The sequence below is a fragment of the Larus michahellis genome, chromosome 2 (genome assembly GCF_964199755.1).
Source record: "Larus michahellis chromosome 2, bLarMic1.1, whole genome shotgun sequence".
Taxonomy (NCBI): Eukaryota; Metazoa; Chordata; class Aves; order Charadriiformes; family Laridae; genus Larus; species Larus michahellis.
The window spans coordinates 64,790,288-64,804,206 of record NC_133897.1 but is presented as its reverse complement, the minus strand read 5'-3'; positions in this window follow the sequence as shown (position 1 = coordinate 64,804,206).

The following is a 13,919-nucleotide window of genomic DNA, read 5'->3' as shown; positions in this document are numbered from 1 at the left end:
CATTCAGCTTCACGTGTCTTTTTTCGCAGCTTTCTTCTTGCAGGTATTTGCTGTTTAAAACAAAAGAAAAATCACTCTTCATCGCTGTCATTTAGGCCAAGAAAAAAAAGGCTGCTGAAAGATCCCAGGAAGACGAATGGCAGGAGAGTAAAGTGTCAGAGGATCCTCCCAGCAGCTGCTTTAAGGCATTGGGAGGAAAAATCCAAATCTTAAATTTACAAACACTGTGAGAGGCTGTGAGCTTATGACCAGCAATGAGACCAACAATTCCAACAGAGGCTTCCACAACAGCCTAAGTTCATTGCTTAGTAGAGGTCAAAAAACCCCAAATGACATGTTATCAGAGGAAGAACAGAAAAACCAAGCAAGGAACCCTCATGTCGTCATTCCACCCTGTGCCTGAATCCCACAGACTGCGTGCACCTCCGGACGAATAAATACAAAAGCTTTTGGGCCAGTAGCTCTGTCCGAGGAAGTTTCCAGGCCACCACTTGCTGGAAAAAAGGACCGGATGCAGACCTGTTCTTATACCCTTTCCCAGGCAGCTGCTGTTAACTGGTCAGGAGAGCACCGCACTAAACCAACGCTTGGTTTCTCTCTGTGGGGCCGCTCTCCTTTTTCTTGGGCTACAAAGCTGTTGCATTAAGGGTTGTTACTCCGTCCACATCAGTGGCATAGACTTCTAAGGATGCCTGCTGGCACAACATGAAAACCTGTTCCCGTTCCATTGGAGAGGTGTGCGTGCCAGCCGACACAGCTGGAAAAGCTTGCTACACGGTACCTGTCTTGAGCGAGAATGTCAGAATGACAAAGAACACCCAGTGGCATCTTGAAACACTTCTTCCCCGAAACGCTTCCCTTTCGTCAACAGCCCGGTTTTATCAATCACTAACAAAGTTGGTGCCCATGTGCCACGGGGCTACCATGTCTTTGTCTGGGATATAGGGGGAAGGTGGCAGAAGCCAGGCACCCAAGACACTGGGTGGAGGGGATGATGTGAGACTAGGTAAGGAGTCACTGTCAGACAACTCGCAGCAAGCGAATCCAGGATTTCTGCTTTGTTATCTACAAGAAATGGGAAAACTTGCAGTCGCGTCACAGGGGCAAAATCCAAAAACCTTCTCCTAATTCACAACACAAAAGCAGTGACTGAGCAGTTACTTACAGCAGAGTCTCACAAATCTGGTCCTCTTCTTGTCCCAGGGAGTCAAAGTATTTGACCGTCTTCTTTCTGGTGTCGATGACCTGTTATCAAAAGGTGACTGTTAGACAAAGTGCACCCCTGTGCTGCACAAACCTTAATGACTTTTCTCGCTAGCTTTTTCTCCCCACCCAGTTCTAAAGAACAAGCCCGTCTGACTCACCGCTAGCGTCCAGTGCCAGCGCAAGTTAATGGGCACTAAGAGGATGTCCTTCTCGAAGAGATCCACGTGCCTGGTCCATCTTCCTACTGCTTTGTAGCCTCCAGAAGTTAGTTTTTGGTAAAAGAAAGAACTAAAAGCATGGACTGATGGATACCCTGCCTGCTTGCTTCTTTCCATGACAAGACCCATGTAGAAATTAATGACCTGTACCATAAAGAGGAAGCTTGAGATGTAAAACAAGACACTAGCTTACCAAATGAAAAACACAGCAATGTGTCTTTTCTGGCCACCCTTAAGTACGCAGCTGAGAGAACTCCAGCCTCAGCTGTCAGCTTTTGTTGTGAGAATTTCACACTTGGTTACATCTGCAGGTTGACAAAAACACCTGCCACCCACTCCAATAACCTAGACTAACTCCTGGAAGCTGCACAAGACAAGAAGTAAAGGAACTTCCAGAAGCACTGGACCCTTAAGTACCTAAAATAAGAACTGTGCAGAGATTTCTGGGCTCTGCAGTGCAGCTCACCAAATAACTTTGCAAAGACTTCTGTACACGGTGAAGGGGTATTTTGAAATAAACGCTCCATTAGAAGATCCTTGTGCTGCAGCTACTTTTACCTCATCGTTTAGCCAGCAAAGGTTCCTTAGGGTGCGGATGTCCTCGCGAGTCACCCTTAGTTTGAAGGCACTGCTCATGACCTCATCTGGCTCACCTTTGCCTAATGCGGCAATGACCTCTCTCTCCGTGGCCTGAAAGGAAAAATTAAATGGGGAAGGACTTGTGAAACAGAGCATCCAGCATGCCAACCTGTGGGCAGCTTTCAACTCAAACACGGCCTGGAAATGAAGCTCAGATGACAGAGCAACTGGCTTTGCTGGCTTTCGGCTAAGGTAGCAATCGCCCTTTTTTGTTGCTTGGTTGGTTTCAGCATCCTAACTTGGAACTTTAGGGCCCAGGTTTGCTTCGATTTGTTTTCGCCAAGGAAGCTGAGATAAAACACCGAGACTGGCAAACACACAGCAAACGCCTTTCCCGTGTGATGCTGTAGCCCTCGCAATGCTGAGGTTTAAGCCAACCGCAGCAGGCATTCTCCATGCCAAGGCAGCTGAGTCAGGAGCCTGAAAGAATGTGAGGGTGAGGGAACTTCAAGGGACCTGAAGCACCAGCAAAGGGGGAAACTGAGGCAGCTACACTGGAGTCAGACAATCGGGAGTCCAGGTTGTGCATGCGACTGGTTGCAATTTGGACGTTTCCATCTAAGTCTGCTTAAGGAACGCAAATAAACCACTAGGTCTGTTGGTATAAAATACTCTGAACTGCAATAGCATCTTCTTCTCGGTTGAAGGTGGGCTAGCAGGATAAGAAAACCCCTGGTTTTCCTTGTACTGAGCATCACCCCGCAGACTTTGTAAACTCTGGACTTTCTAGCCCTTTCCAAGTCAATCCTCTGTAGGCAAAAAAGGGAGCGCTCAGTTAGACTACACCTACACCTCCCAAGAACAAAAGCCGTCAAAATTCAGACAAGCAGGGGAACCTCAACTCCCCCTCCCTGTTGCATAGCGTAACTAAGTTAACTCCTGTGACCAGTGCTACATGCAGCGCAACCATGCCCAGTGCGCATCCACGGCTCGGTGAGATCCTGAGGACGTACGCACGCAAGATGCTCAGGTCCCCCACAAGCAAGGCAACACCATGGATCAGGAAAAGCTTCTCTTTCAAGTTCTATCTTCATGGTAGGACAGGTTGAGAGGCAGATCCCATATAACTGTATGAATCCGGTTAGCACTGCTCTGGGAGACTGTTGTTAAACCTGGACTCATTTTTGCCCGAGTAACAGAAGCCCCACAAACCCTTAGGTTAGAGCACAACTGAAGGAGCGCGTGGAGCATAAGATGCTTAAATCCTGTAAATCCTTCACACCAGCTTTAGTGCTGACCTTTGCACTGGGAAGTCAGAGCTGCAGACACTCCCTAACGGGTTAAACCCCAGTTCTTCAGATTTCAAAAAGCCTTAAGAACCACCTATAACAAATGGGGTTCCTTGCAGCTGTTTCACAGCCTTCAGTTTTGTCCAACAGCCTGTCAGCTACGGTACCTCTGTGAGCGGAGTAAAGCCGCCTGCTCTTTTTTGCAGCCTTGGGAGTTTCTTTTCTTCCACATCAAGGGCGGGTGACTTTTTGGCCCCAGCAGGTGACAGAGGTACTTGGGATAATACATCTTCTGAGATCTGACCTCCACGCTGTTCCTGTTAGACAAAAGGACGTCAAGCTAGCAATCCAGCACAGATTTTTTTGCTAGGGGATAGTACAGAAGATCTTCCTCAGGTCTAAAACTGGAAGGGCTTTTGTACACACAGCCAACCAGCAAACTCCAAAGGTACTTTTTGTTGAGGACTGCATTCCAACTGCGCACCCATGGAGTGCTGCACTCAAACTAAACGGAGGCAAGAGAGACAGAAAGTTAGTTTGCCTTGGAGTAGCATTAAGAACCCCAGCAAAGCCTCCACGTGTAGGCAGCAAGTTGAGACTGAGATTACTATTTCTGATTTCCATGACTAAAATTTAATTTTGATCTCAATCCTGACCAGGGATGAAAGTCAAAGAGATGTACTTCCTATCTCACAAAACAAGACACCACTAAAGACACCACAGGCCAGCTTTGCAGGTCAACTAAGCCTGTGCGGTAAAAGCTTTGAGGCTGTACCGAGCACATTAAAGGGGAAGAAGAAAAATAGCGGGAAACCCTTTGTGATAGTGCTACTCAACAAATCATGTTCCCGCTTTCCTTGGGGAAAACGACCTGGACAAATACAGATACTGTTGAGTAAGTACTGAAAGTGAGGAGCGCAAAAATTTCTCATCACCAATAGCTAAATTTTCCTAAAACCCAAAATAATGAATAACACAAGCTTACCCCTGCAACAGCTTGTTTCTCTGCTGCGTCCTGTTCCAGAGACTCTTCTGCTGGTGGGGAGCCCCTGCAAGGAGAGGGGGAGAGAGAGAGCAGTGAGCTGTGTACCTGTACTGTCCCACGGAATTCTCAAGAATTCACCTTCGGGATAAGAAATGCTTTTTCAAGGCTCCTGCTGACTGGAGCCGCGGTTGCACACGTGTGACAACATCCTCTCAGCTTCCAGCACGATTCTTTCGGAGCAGCAAGACTGGGATAGAATGAAGAGCTGGGAGCTTTGTAAATTCCTTCCCATCTACCCGTGCAAGACTCCTTTGGTTTCTCTTGATCAGTTTCATTCTTTGGAAAACAGGGAAGCAACCAGCACTTCCTCTGTCAAGTGCTCTGGGATCTACCAGTGATAAATGCTGCATGCTAGGTGTTCTGCTGCAAGGTATAACATGAACGCCTGCAACTATACCTGCAGCCAAATAGAGTTAGCTTACGGAAACTAAGACCAGCACAGGGAACTACAAATGGGACAGCCACAGGATATTTACTTGCCTTCTGTAGGCTAGTCAAGAGAGTGACTGTCCCCATTTGGAGAGGATTATCAGTAAAACCACGCAGACTCTGAAGAGCAAACAAATGCACAGACGTTAAAGTTACCCGTATACACACGTGCCTTCTTCAAAAACGAGAATTTGCCTTGTCACCAAAGACCCCCTTTTCCAGGAGGGAGACCTACAACAGACTCTCACGGTATTCTCCACTTTCAGTCCAGCGTCGTAAGAGTAGTATCACAAGCTTTGTCAAATGACTTCCGTTGGTAGTTAAATCCACAAAAAAAGGCAAGAAAACGTCCCTTTTACTTGAACCCATCCTACTCTCTCAGTTCCTTTCTTTCCTTCTCTCCCCTCGAGCTTAGGTGAACCACTGACAATTTAAGCACAGAAAGAACAGTGCCGCACAGCTAAATAGAGCGCTACTGTTTCAAGTGGGGAGAAGAATAGGGACGGAAAGAGACATGCACACAGAGCCAAAAGAAACAAGAACCATGATTAAAAGAGATGCTACCTGGTCATAAGATCTCCCTGAGACGGCTCTGGGCAGCAAACATCTAGCCATTTGATATCTGCACAGAAAAACAGCAGTATTAAAAAAATAAGTCAACTTTCAATTTTACTTTTCAAGTCAAAAGAAGTACAGAAGCCAGAGTTTTCTAAGGTAGGTGAAACCTAAGAAAAATCAGGCATATTAAATACTTCTGCAACGTGTGATACCTGTCCTTCTCTTTTTTGCTGCAGTCTCGGCAGGATCATCCGCAGGTGTACAAATGCTGAGGAAAGAACACACAGAAGAGTGGTTTGAAACTTCCTTCAGTTTCTACCAGGCTGACTTCCCTCCACAGGACCCAAACTTCCAAAGTTACTTTTCATAGCCCAAAGGTTTCCCCCTCCGAGCGCCCCTGGCATCATCTCAGGCACACACACGCCAACTGCCACCGCTGAGCATCCCCCAGCAACACCCCCCAACCTCTCCCAGGCAACGGACCGCTCACATACAGCTAATTATCCCACTACAGCATACTAGGCCTCTTTTCCTCATTCTGTTAACACTTTCTAACCTTTGACATTTGTTCCCATCACCAAAAACTTGCGGAAGTTAATATGTCATGTTTCCCTCTTTCCTCAAGGAAAGCAGCGTACCAGCGATTCCTAAGCCATCCGAGTTCATCAGTCACTACGCTGAGTTGCAAAGAAAAGACTAAGTAGGACAGGAAAGAAAAGGTGGGAAAGCAACTCATGCATACACCCACTTCAATAACTCACGGCTAAAGCAGTGCCCGTGAACTAGGTCTTGAAATGATTCTCAGCTGCACCCTTTCTTATTAAGCCTAAGTCCAAATACTAGATCAGTTGATAACAACGATAAAATCCAGTAAAACTTTTTACTTTGGGAATGGAGCACAAAGGTTGTTCCCAGTTGGTTTTTTCCTCTGTTTGTCTCCCAAAATGCCATGACAGACGGCAAGGATTCTTGCAAGAATTCTTTGGTATTTCTTACACAAAATAATTTCTTTCAAACCGTTATGCTCCCGAACCCTGCGAGCCCACGCCAAGCCCTGCCACCCCGCAGGGGGGGCTCTGGGTGGGCAGAGAGGCCGAGCCCAGCCCAGGAGCGTGGCGGGAACCCCAGGGCGAGACACCCCACTGCGCCCCAGCCCACAGAGCGGCTAACGGCTCAAGCCCCTCAGGCCGAGGCGGTGGGGCCGACGCTCCCGCTCCGCGCAAGCAGGCCCCGGGGGAGTTCCGCAGCCCCCCGAGCCGGGGCAGGCCATGGGTGACGGGCTTGGGCGATGGGGAGATGGGACGGGGCGAGGCCCTCGGGCAGCCCGGAGGCGGCGGGGCTGCTCGCTGATCTGGGTGGCGGCCTCTTGGGCGGCGGCGAGACCCTCGGGCGGCACGGGGCGGCAGCGGCGAGGAGGGTGCCGAGGGCCCCCAGCAGCCATGGGGACAGAGGCCTCGCGCCGGCACGCGGTGGAAGGGTGCCCGGCCCGCACACCCAGCACCGCCTCCCTATTGGCTGCCGGGGAGCGCCCCCCGCCCCTCGCAGATGGAGGGGAGGGACGGGGAGGCGGCGGGGCGCACGCATGCGCCATCTTGGCGCTGCCTGAGGGAGGCGGTAGCAGCCGCCCAGCCCTCCGCCGCCTCCTCCCGGCTTGGGCCGGGCCTGTGCCGGCTCACCCCCCTCCAGGCGAGGAACTTTCCCTCCCAGAAAGCCCGGAGCCGAGGCCTGGAGGGACGTGGAGGGGGACGGGCCCGTCTCCCTTTAGGGAGAGGCCCAACAGAGGCCGGAGGGACCTCGCGGGGGACCCACAGAGGCCCGGGGGCCCCCATGGAGGACCCAGAGGCTGGAGAAGCTGTTCCGCCTCCCGCAGGACGGAGACGGGCATCACCGCCCGCCCACGCGGGCTCTTGCGCGCCTCCTGCTGCCTCCTCTGCTCTCAGGCAGTGAGGGAATGGCATTGCCGGGCTTACCCAGCGCTATCGAGGTAGCGCAGCCACCGCTTTTTGCCCACGCGCTGGGGAGCCGCGGTGCCTGCGCCCGGCTCCACCATGGCAGCGGTGCAACTAGGGACGCGGACGCTGCATTCGACCATGGTGACGAACCGTGATGTAGCGGCGGCCAAGGGCCTGCTGCAGGGAGCCCGGCTAAAGCGGCTGCTCTGGGGCTGGCAAGCAGGCTGGCGAGTGCTGGGGCTGGCTCCTGGTGGCCTTGGCTGGCTCTCGGGGGCAATCCCTTGCCCTGCCCCGCTGTTAAAGGTTTTTTTTTTTTAATACAGTGCTTCCTAATGGTTTATCAGCTGTTGCCTCTGGGGTGGAAATGTGCACGTGTTGCTGCAGCCACGTCCCGGAGAGACTTTTCTCTCCTGGAGAGGCACATGAGGCGTGAAAACGAAGTTTTAAGTCTAAGAGGAGCAAAGGGGGCAGAGGAAAGTGCTCAGGGCAGGAATGGCCGTTTGGAGCAGCCCTTGTCACAGGAGGTCCCACTAGCTTTTTATGCCTGCAGGGAGTCTTAAGGGATGGTGGGGTCTGGTTTAATGAAAACGACCTTCCTCGTTCCTTTAGGAACTGAATTGCCACTTCACTTATGCTCCAGGGCTCTGGCCAAGGAAGATGCCTGAGCGCTGGATGCAGAAGTGGATGTGGCAGAGGGCTTGCAGGCAGGCTGCAGGCAGGGTGGGTGGTGGAAGCAGCCCGGCAGAGGGCAGGGCAGCCCCATGCAGGGCCTGCAACTTGGAGATGAGTTGCCTTCTCCCTCCCTCTCCTCTGCCCATCCCGTGTGTCTTATGTGAATCCTGCCGCCGAGAGCTGGAGGGGGCGCAGGGCGTTTGTTTGAGTTCCTGGGTAAGGAAAAATGCGAGGGTTTTCTCGGTTTAGCTCTGTGAAGCCAAAACTCATCTGCAACACTCCTGTTTCTGGCCACAGCAGAGAGAAAGCCGGAGCGCTGAACCCACCGGACAATATTCTAGAAAAGGGGGAAGGGTGGTCTTTTGGGGAAGGGGTCTTCCCTGCCCCCAAGGCCAATGTGGCACACATGAGACTCATACAGCTGCCCTGTGGCACAGGGTGATGCTGAGGCTTCTCTCCTGCCTTGGGACCCCCTACCCTGGGCACAGGTGTGGAGCCAGCCCTGGGGCTGCAGGATTCCTCTGCCAGGCATGTCCCCCCAGCCGCAGTTTCTCCCACCCTGCAGCAGAGCCCACGACAGGACAATTCTCAGAAAAAGCAGAGAAATCTTCTCTGGGAATTGTGTTATTCTAAAGCAGCTCCTCTGTGCTTCCTGGTAACACCACTTCCTTGTCCTCAGCAGGAAAGGGATTTTAATGCTGTTAAATGATTTTAAAACACCTGTGTGAATGGCTTTGTGTGTGCCGGAAAAGTACCGGACAGTGATGGCAGGGTCAGCGTGGCTGCGGTGCCTGTCCAAAGATTTTGTCCCAATCGGATTCCTTTGTGCGTGGTGTTTGGTGTGGAGACTGTTGTGATCTCTAAACATCAATAACCAAACACATGAAGAAGTTAGAGATTCATTAAATTAATGCCACCAGACTGAGAGTCTTTCTTTTTGGAGTGGAGTCTCTTGTTGCACCTTACATTAAATGCTTTTTTATTTTTCCCTCTCTGTCTCCTGTATATGGCAAAAAATTCCCATTTTTCTAAAGGCAAATAAACAACAGCTGAATGTGCGAGAGGCTGTACGTGGGAGCAATCTGAAGACATATGGAAATTGTGAAAGCTGCGTGGCGCCAAATGGTAAAGGGTGTTTATGAGGCAGGAGGCTCCAGGAAAACCCGCAGCCCCGAGGTCTGTGGGGCCAAGCCAGAGGTTCCCAGAGAGCTTTAGAACAACGCACAGGTTTCCCTCCCGGCTCTTTGGGTGTGGGATCAATCTCCAGACATATGGAAATTTTGAGGCTGCAGGGGCACAAGGTGGTACAGGGTGGTTTTGAGGCTGAAGGCGGCAATAAAGTCCGCAGCCCTAACGTCTGTGGTGCCATGCAAGCGGTTCCCAGAGAGCTTTAGAACAAGCCACATTTTTCCCTCCGTGCTCTTTGGGTATGCGAGCAATCTCCAGACATATGGAAATTTTTCCTGCTGGCGCGGCACCAGGTGGTACTGGGTGGTTTTTAGGCTGAAGGCGCCAGGAAAGCCCACAGCCCCAAGGTCTGTGGGGCCATGCAAGTGGTTCCCAGAGAGCTTCAGAACAAAGCACATGTTTCCCCCTGGGTCTTTGGTTGTGGGAACAATATCCAGACATATGGAAATTTTGGAGGCTGCAGTGGCGCCAGGTGGTACTGGGTGGTTCTGAAGCTGAAGGCACCAGGAAAGCCTGGAGACCCAAGCTCCGTAGGGTCATGCAAGCGGTTCCCAAAGAGCTTTAGAAGACGCCACATTTTTCCCTCCTGGCTCTTTGGGCGTGGGAGCAATCTCCAGACATATGGAAATTTTGGAGACTGGCGCGGCACCAATTGGGAAAGGATTCTTTTGAGGCTGAAGGCAGCAGGAAAGCCTGGAGCTACAATGTCTGAGGAGTCATGCAAGCGGTTCCCAAAGAGCTTTAGAAGAAGCCACAGCTTTCCCTGCTGGATCTTAGGGCGTGGGACCAATGTCCAGACATATGGAGATTTTGGAGGCTGGCGCAGCGCCAAGTGGGAAAGGGTGGTTTTGAGGCTGAAGGCAGCAGGAAAGCCTGCAGCCCCCAGGTCTGTGGGGCCATGCAAGCGGTTCCGAAAGATCTTTAGAACAACACACAGTTTTTCCTGCTGGCTCTTCTGGCGTGGGACCAATGCCCAGACATATGGAAAATTTAGAGGCTGGTGCGGCGCCAAGTGGGAAAGGGTGTTTTTGAGGCTGAAGGCAAGAGGGAAGCCTGCAGCCCCCAGGTCTGTGGGGCCATGCAAGCGGTTCCCAAAGACCTTTAGAAGAAGACACAGTTTTCCCTGCTGGCCCTTTGAGCGTGGTAGCAATCACCAGACATATGGAAATTATGGAGGCTGGTGCGGCGCCAAGTGGGAAAGGGTGGTTTTGAGGCTGAAAGCGCCAGGAAAGCCCGCAACCCAAATGTATTTGTGGCCATGTAGGCCGTTCCCAAAGAGCTTTAGAAAAAGCCACAGTTTTCCCTGCTGACCCTTTAGGCATGGGAGCAGTGTCTAGACATATGGGAATTTTGGACGCTGACGCAGCGCCAAGTGGGAAAGGGTGGTTTTTGAGGTTGAAGGCAGGAGGAAAACCTGGAGCTCAAAGGTCTGTGGGGCCACGCAAGCGGTTGCTAAAGAGGTTTAGAAGTAGCCCCAGTTTTCCCTGCTGGCTCTTTGGGCGTGGGAGGAATCTCCAGACATATGGGAATTTTGGAGGCTGATGCGGCGCCAAGTGGGAAAGGGTGGTTTAGAGGCTGAAGGCAAGAGGGAAGCCTGCAGCCCCGTAGTCTGTGGGGCCATGCAAGCGGTTCCCAAAGACCTTTAGAAGAAGACACAGTTTTCCCTGCTGGCCCTTTGGGCATGGGAGGAATCTCCAGACATATGGAAATTGTGGACGCTGATGCGGCGCCAAGTGGGAAAGGGTGGTTTTGAGGCTGAAGGCAGGAAGAAAGCCTGGAGCCACAACGTCGGTGGGGACAGCCAAGCGGTTCCCAAATGTTTTTAGAACAAGGCATAGTTTTCCCTGCTGGCTCTTTCGGCATGGGAGCAATTTCCAGACATATGGAGATTTTGGAGGCTGGCACGGCACCAAGTGGGTAAGTGGTTTTTTGAGGCTGAAGGCAACAAGAAAGCCTGCAGCCCCAAGATCTGTGGGTCCATGCAAGTGGATCCCAAAGAGCTTTAGAACAACACACATTTTTCCCTGCTGGCTCTTTGGGTGTGGAGCAATCTCCAGACATATGGAAATTTTTGTGCCTGGTGCAGCGCCAAGTGGGAAAGGGTGATTTTGAGGCTGAAGGCACCAGGAACCCCGCAGCCCAAACGTCTGTGGGCGATGCAAGCGGTTCCTAAGAGATTAATAACACACAGTTTCACCTCCTTGCTCATTGGGCGTGGGAGCAATGTCAAGACATATGGAAATTATGGAAGCTTGCGCAGCGCCAAGTGGGAAAGGGTGGTTTTGAGGCTGAAGGCAGCAGGAAAGCCTGCAGCACAAAGCTTTGTGGGGCCATGCAAGCGGTTCGCAAAGGGTTTTAAAACAACACACACTTTCGCGTTCTTGCTCATTGGGCATGGGAGCAGTGTCCAGAAATATGGAAATTTTGGAGACTGGCGAGGCGCAAAGTGGGAAAGGGTGATTTTGAGGTTGAAGGCACCAGGAACCCAGCAGCCCAAACGTCTGTGGGCCATGCAAGCGGTTCCTAAGAGATTAAGAATAACACACAGTTTCACCTCCTTGCTCATTGGGCGTGGGAACAATGTCAAGACATATGGAAATTATGGAGGCTTGCGCAGCGCCAAGTGGGAAAGGGTGGTTTTGAGGATGAAGGCAGGAGGAAAGCCCGCAGCCCCATAGTCTGTGGGGCCATGCAAGCCGTTCCCAAAGAGATTAAGAACAACACACAGTTTCACTTCTTTCTTCATTGGGAGTGAGAGAAATGTCCAGACATATGGAAATTTTGTTGGCTTGCGTGGCACCAAGTAGGAAAGGGTTGATTTGAGGCTGAACGCACCAGGAAAGCCCGTAGCACAAGTGTATTTCTGGCCATGCAGGCGTTTCCCAAAGAGCTTTAGAAGAAGCCACAATTTTCCCTGCTGGATCTTTGGGCTTGGGAGCAACCTCCAGACATATGGAAATTTTGAGCTCTGGCGCGGTGCGAAGTGGGAAAGGGTGGTTTTGATGCTGAAGACAGCAGGAAAGCCCGCAGCCCCTATGTCTGTGGGGCCATTCAAGCGGTTCCTAAAGAGGTTTAGAAGTAGCCCCAGTTTTCCCTGCTGGCTTTTGGGCGTAGGAGCAATCTATAGACATATGGAAATTTTGGAGGCTGGCGCAGCGCCAAGTGGGAAAGGCTGAAGGCAGCAGGAAAGCCTGGAGCTCCAAGGTCTGTGGGGCCATGCAAGCGGTTCCCAAAATGCCTTTAGAACAATACATAGTTTCACCTTCTTGCTGATTGGGCGTTGGAGCAATCTCCAGACATATGGAAGTTTTGGAGGCTGGCATGGTGCTAAGTGGTAAAGGGTGGTTTCAGGGTGAAGGCAACAAGAAATTCGGCAGCCCCAAGATCTGTGGAGCCATGCAAGCGGTTCCCAAAGACCTTTAGAAGAAGCCACAGTTGTCCCTCCTGGCTCTTTGTGCGTGGGAGCCATCTCCAGACATATGGAAATATTGGAGGCTGGCGCGGGGCCAAGTGGTAACATGGTTTTTTGAGGCTGAAGGCAGCAGGAAAGCCTGGAACCACAAGGTCTAAGGGGCCATGCAAGCGTTTCCCAAAGAGCTTTAGAAGAAGCCACATTTTTCCCTCCTCGGTGTTTGGGCCTGGGAGCAATCACAGACATATGGCAATTTTGGAGGCTAGCACGGTGCCAAGTGGGAAAGGGTGGTTTTGAAGCTGAAGGCAGCAAGAAAGCCTGGAACCACAAGGTCTGTGGGGCCATGCAAGCCGTTCCCAAAGAGCTTTAGAACTAGGCATAGTTTTCCCTGCTGGCTCTTTGGGCGTGGGACCAATCTCCAGACATGTGGGAATTTTAGAGCCTGGCGCGGCGCCAAGTGTGAAAGGGGGGTTTTGATGCGAAAGGCAGCAGGAAAGCCTGGAGCTCCAAGGTCTGTGGGGCCATGCAATCCGTTCCCAAAGAGCTTTAGAACTAGGCATAGTTTTCCCTGCTGGCTCTTTGGGCGTGGGACCAATCTCCAGACATGTGGGAATTTTAGAGCTTGGCGCGGTGCCAAGTTTGAAAGGGGGGTTTTGATGCGGGAGGCAGCAGGAAAGCCTGGAGCTCCAAGGTCTGCTGGGTCCATGCAAGCGGTTACAAAACAGCTTTAGAACAACACATAGTTTCACTTCCTTGCTCATTGGGCGTGGGAGCAATGTCCAGACTTATGGAAATTTTGGAGGCTGGCGCGTCGCTAAGTGGGAAAGGGTTATGTTGAGCCTGAGGGCAACAAGAAATCCCAAAGCCCCGAGTTGTGTGGAGCCATACAGGCAGTTCCCAGAGAGCTTCAGAAGAATCCACAGTTTTCCCTGCTGTCTCTTTGGGCGTGGGAGCAATCTCCAGACATATGGAAATTTTGGACGCTGGCGTAGCGCCAAGTGGGCAAGGGTAGTTTTGAGGCTGAAGGCAGCAGGAAAGCCTGCAGCCCCCAGGTGTGTGGGGCTACACAAGCGGTTCCCAAAGAGATTTACAACAAGGCATAGTTTTCCCTGCTGGCTCTTTGGGCGTGGGACCAATCTCCAGACATAAGGGAATTTTGGAGCCTGGTGCGGCGCCAAGTGGGCAAGGGTGGTTTTGAGGCTGAAGGCAGCAGGAAAGCCTGCAGCCCCCAGGTGTGTGGGGCTACACAAGCGGTTCCCAAAGAGCTTTAGAAGAAGGCATAGTTTTCCCTGCTGGCTCTTTGGGCGTGGGACCCATCTCCAGACATATGGCCATTTTTGTGCCTGGCGCGGTGCCAAATGCTAAAGGGTG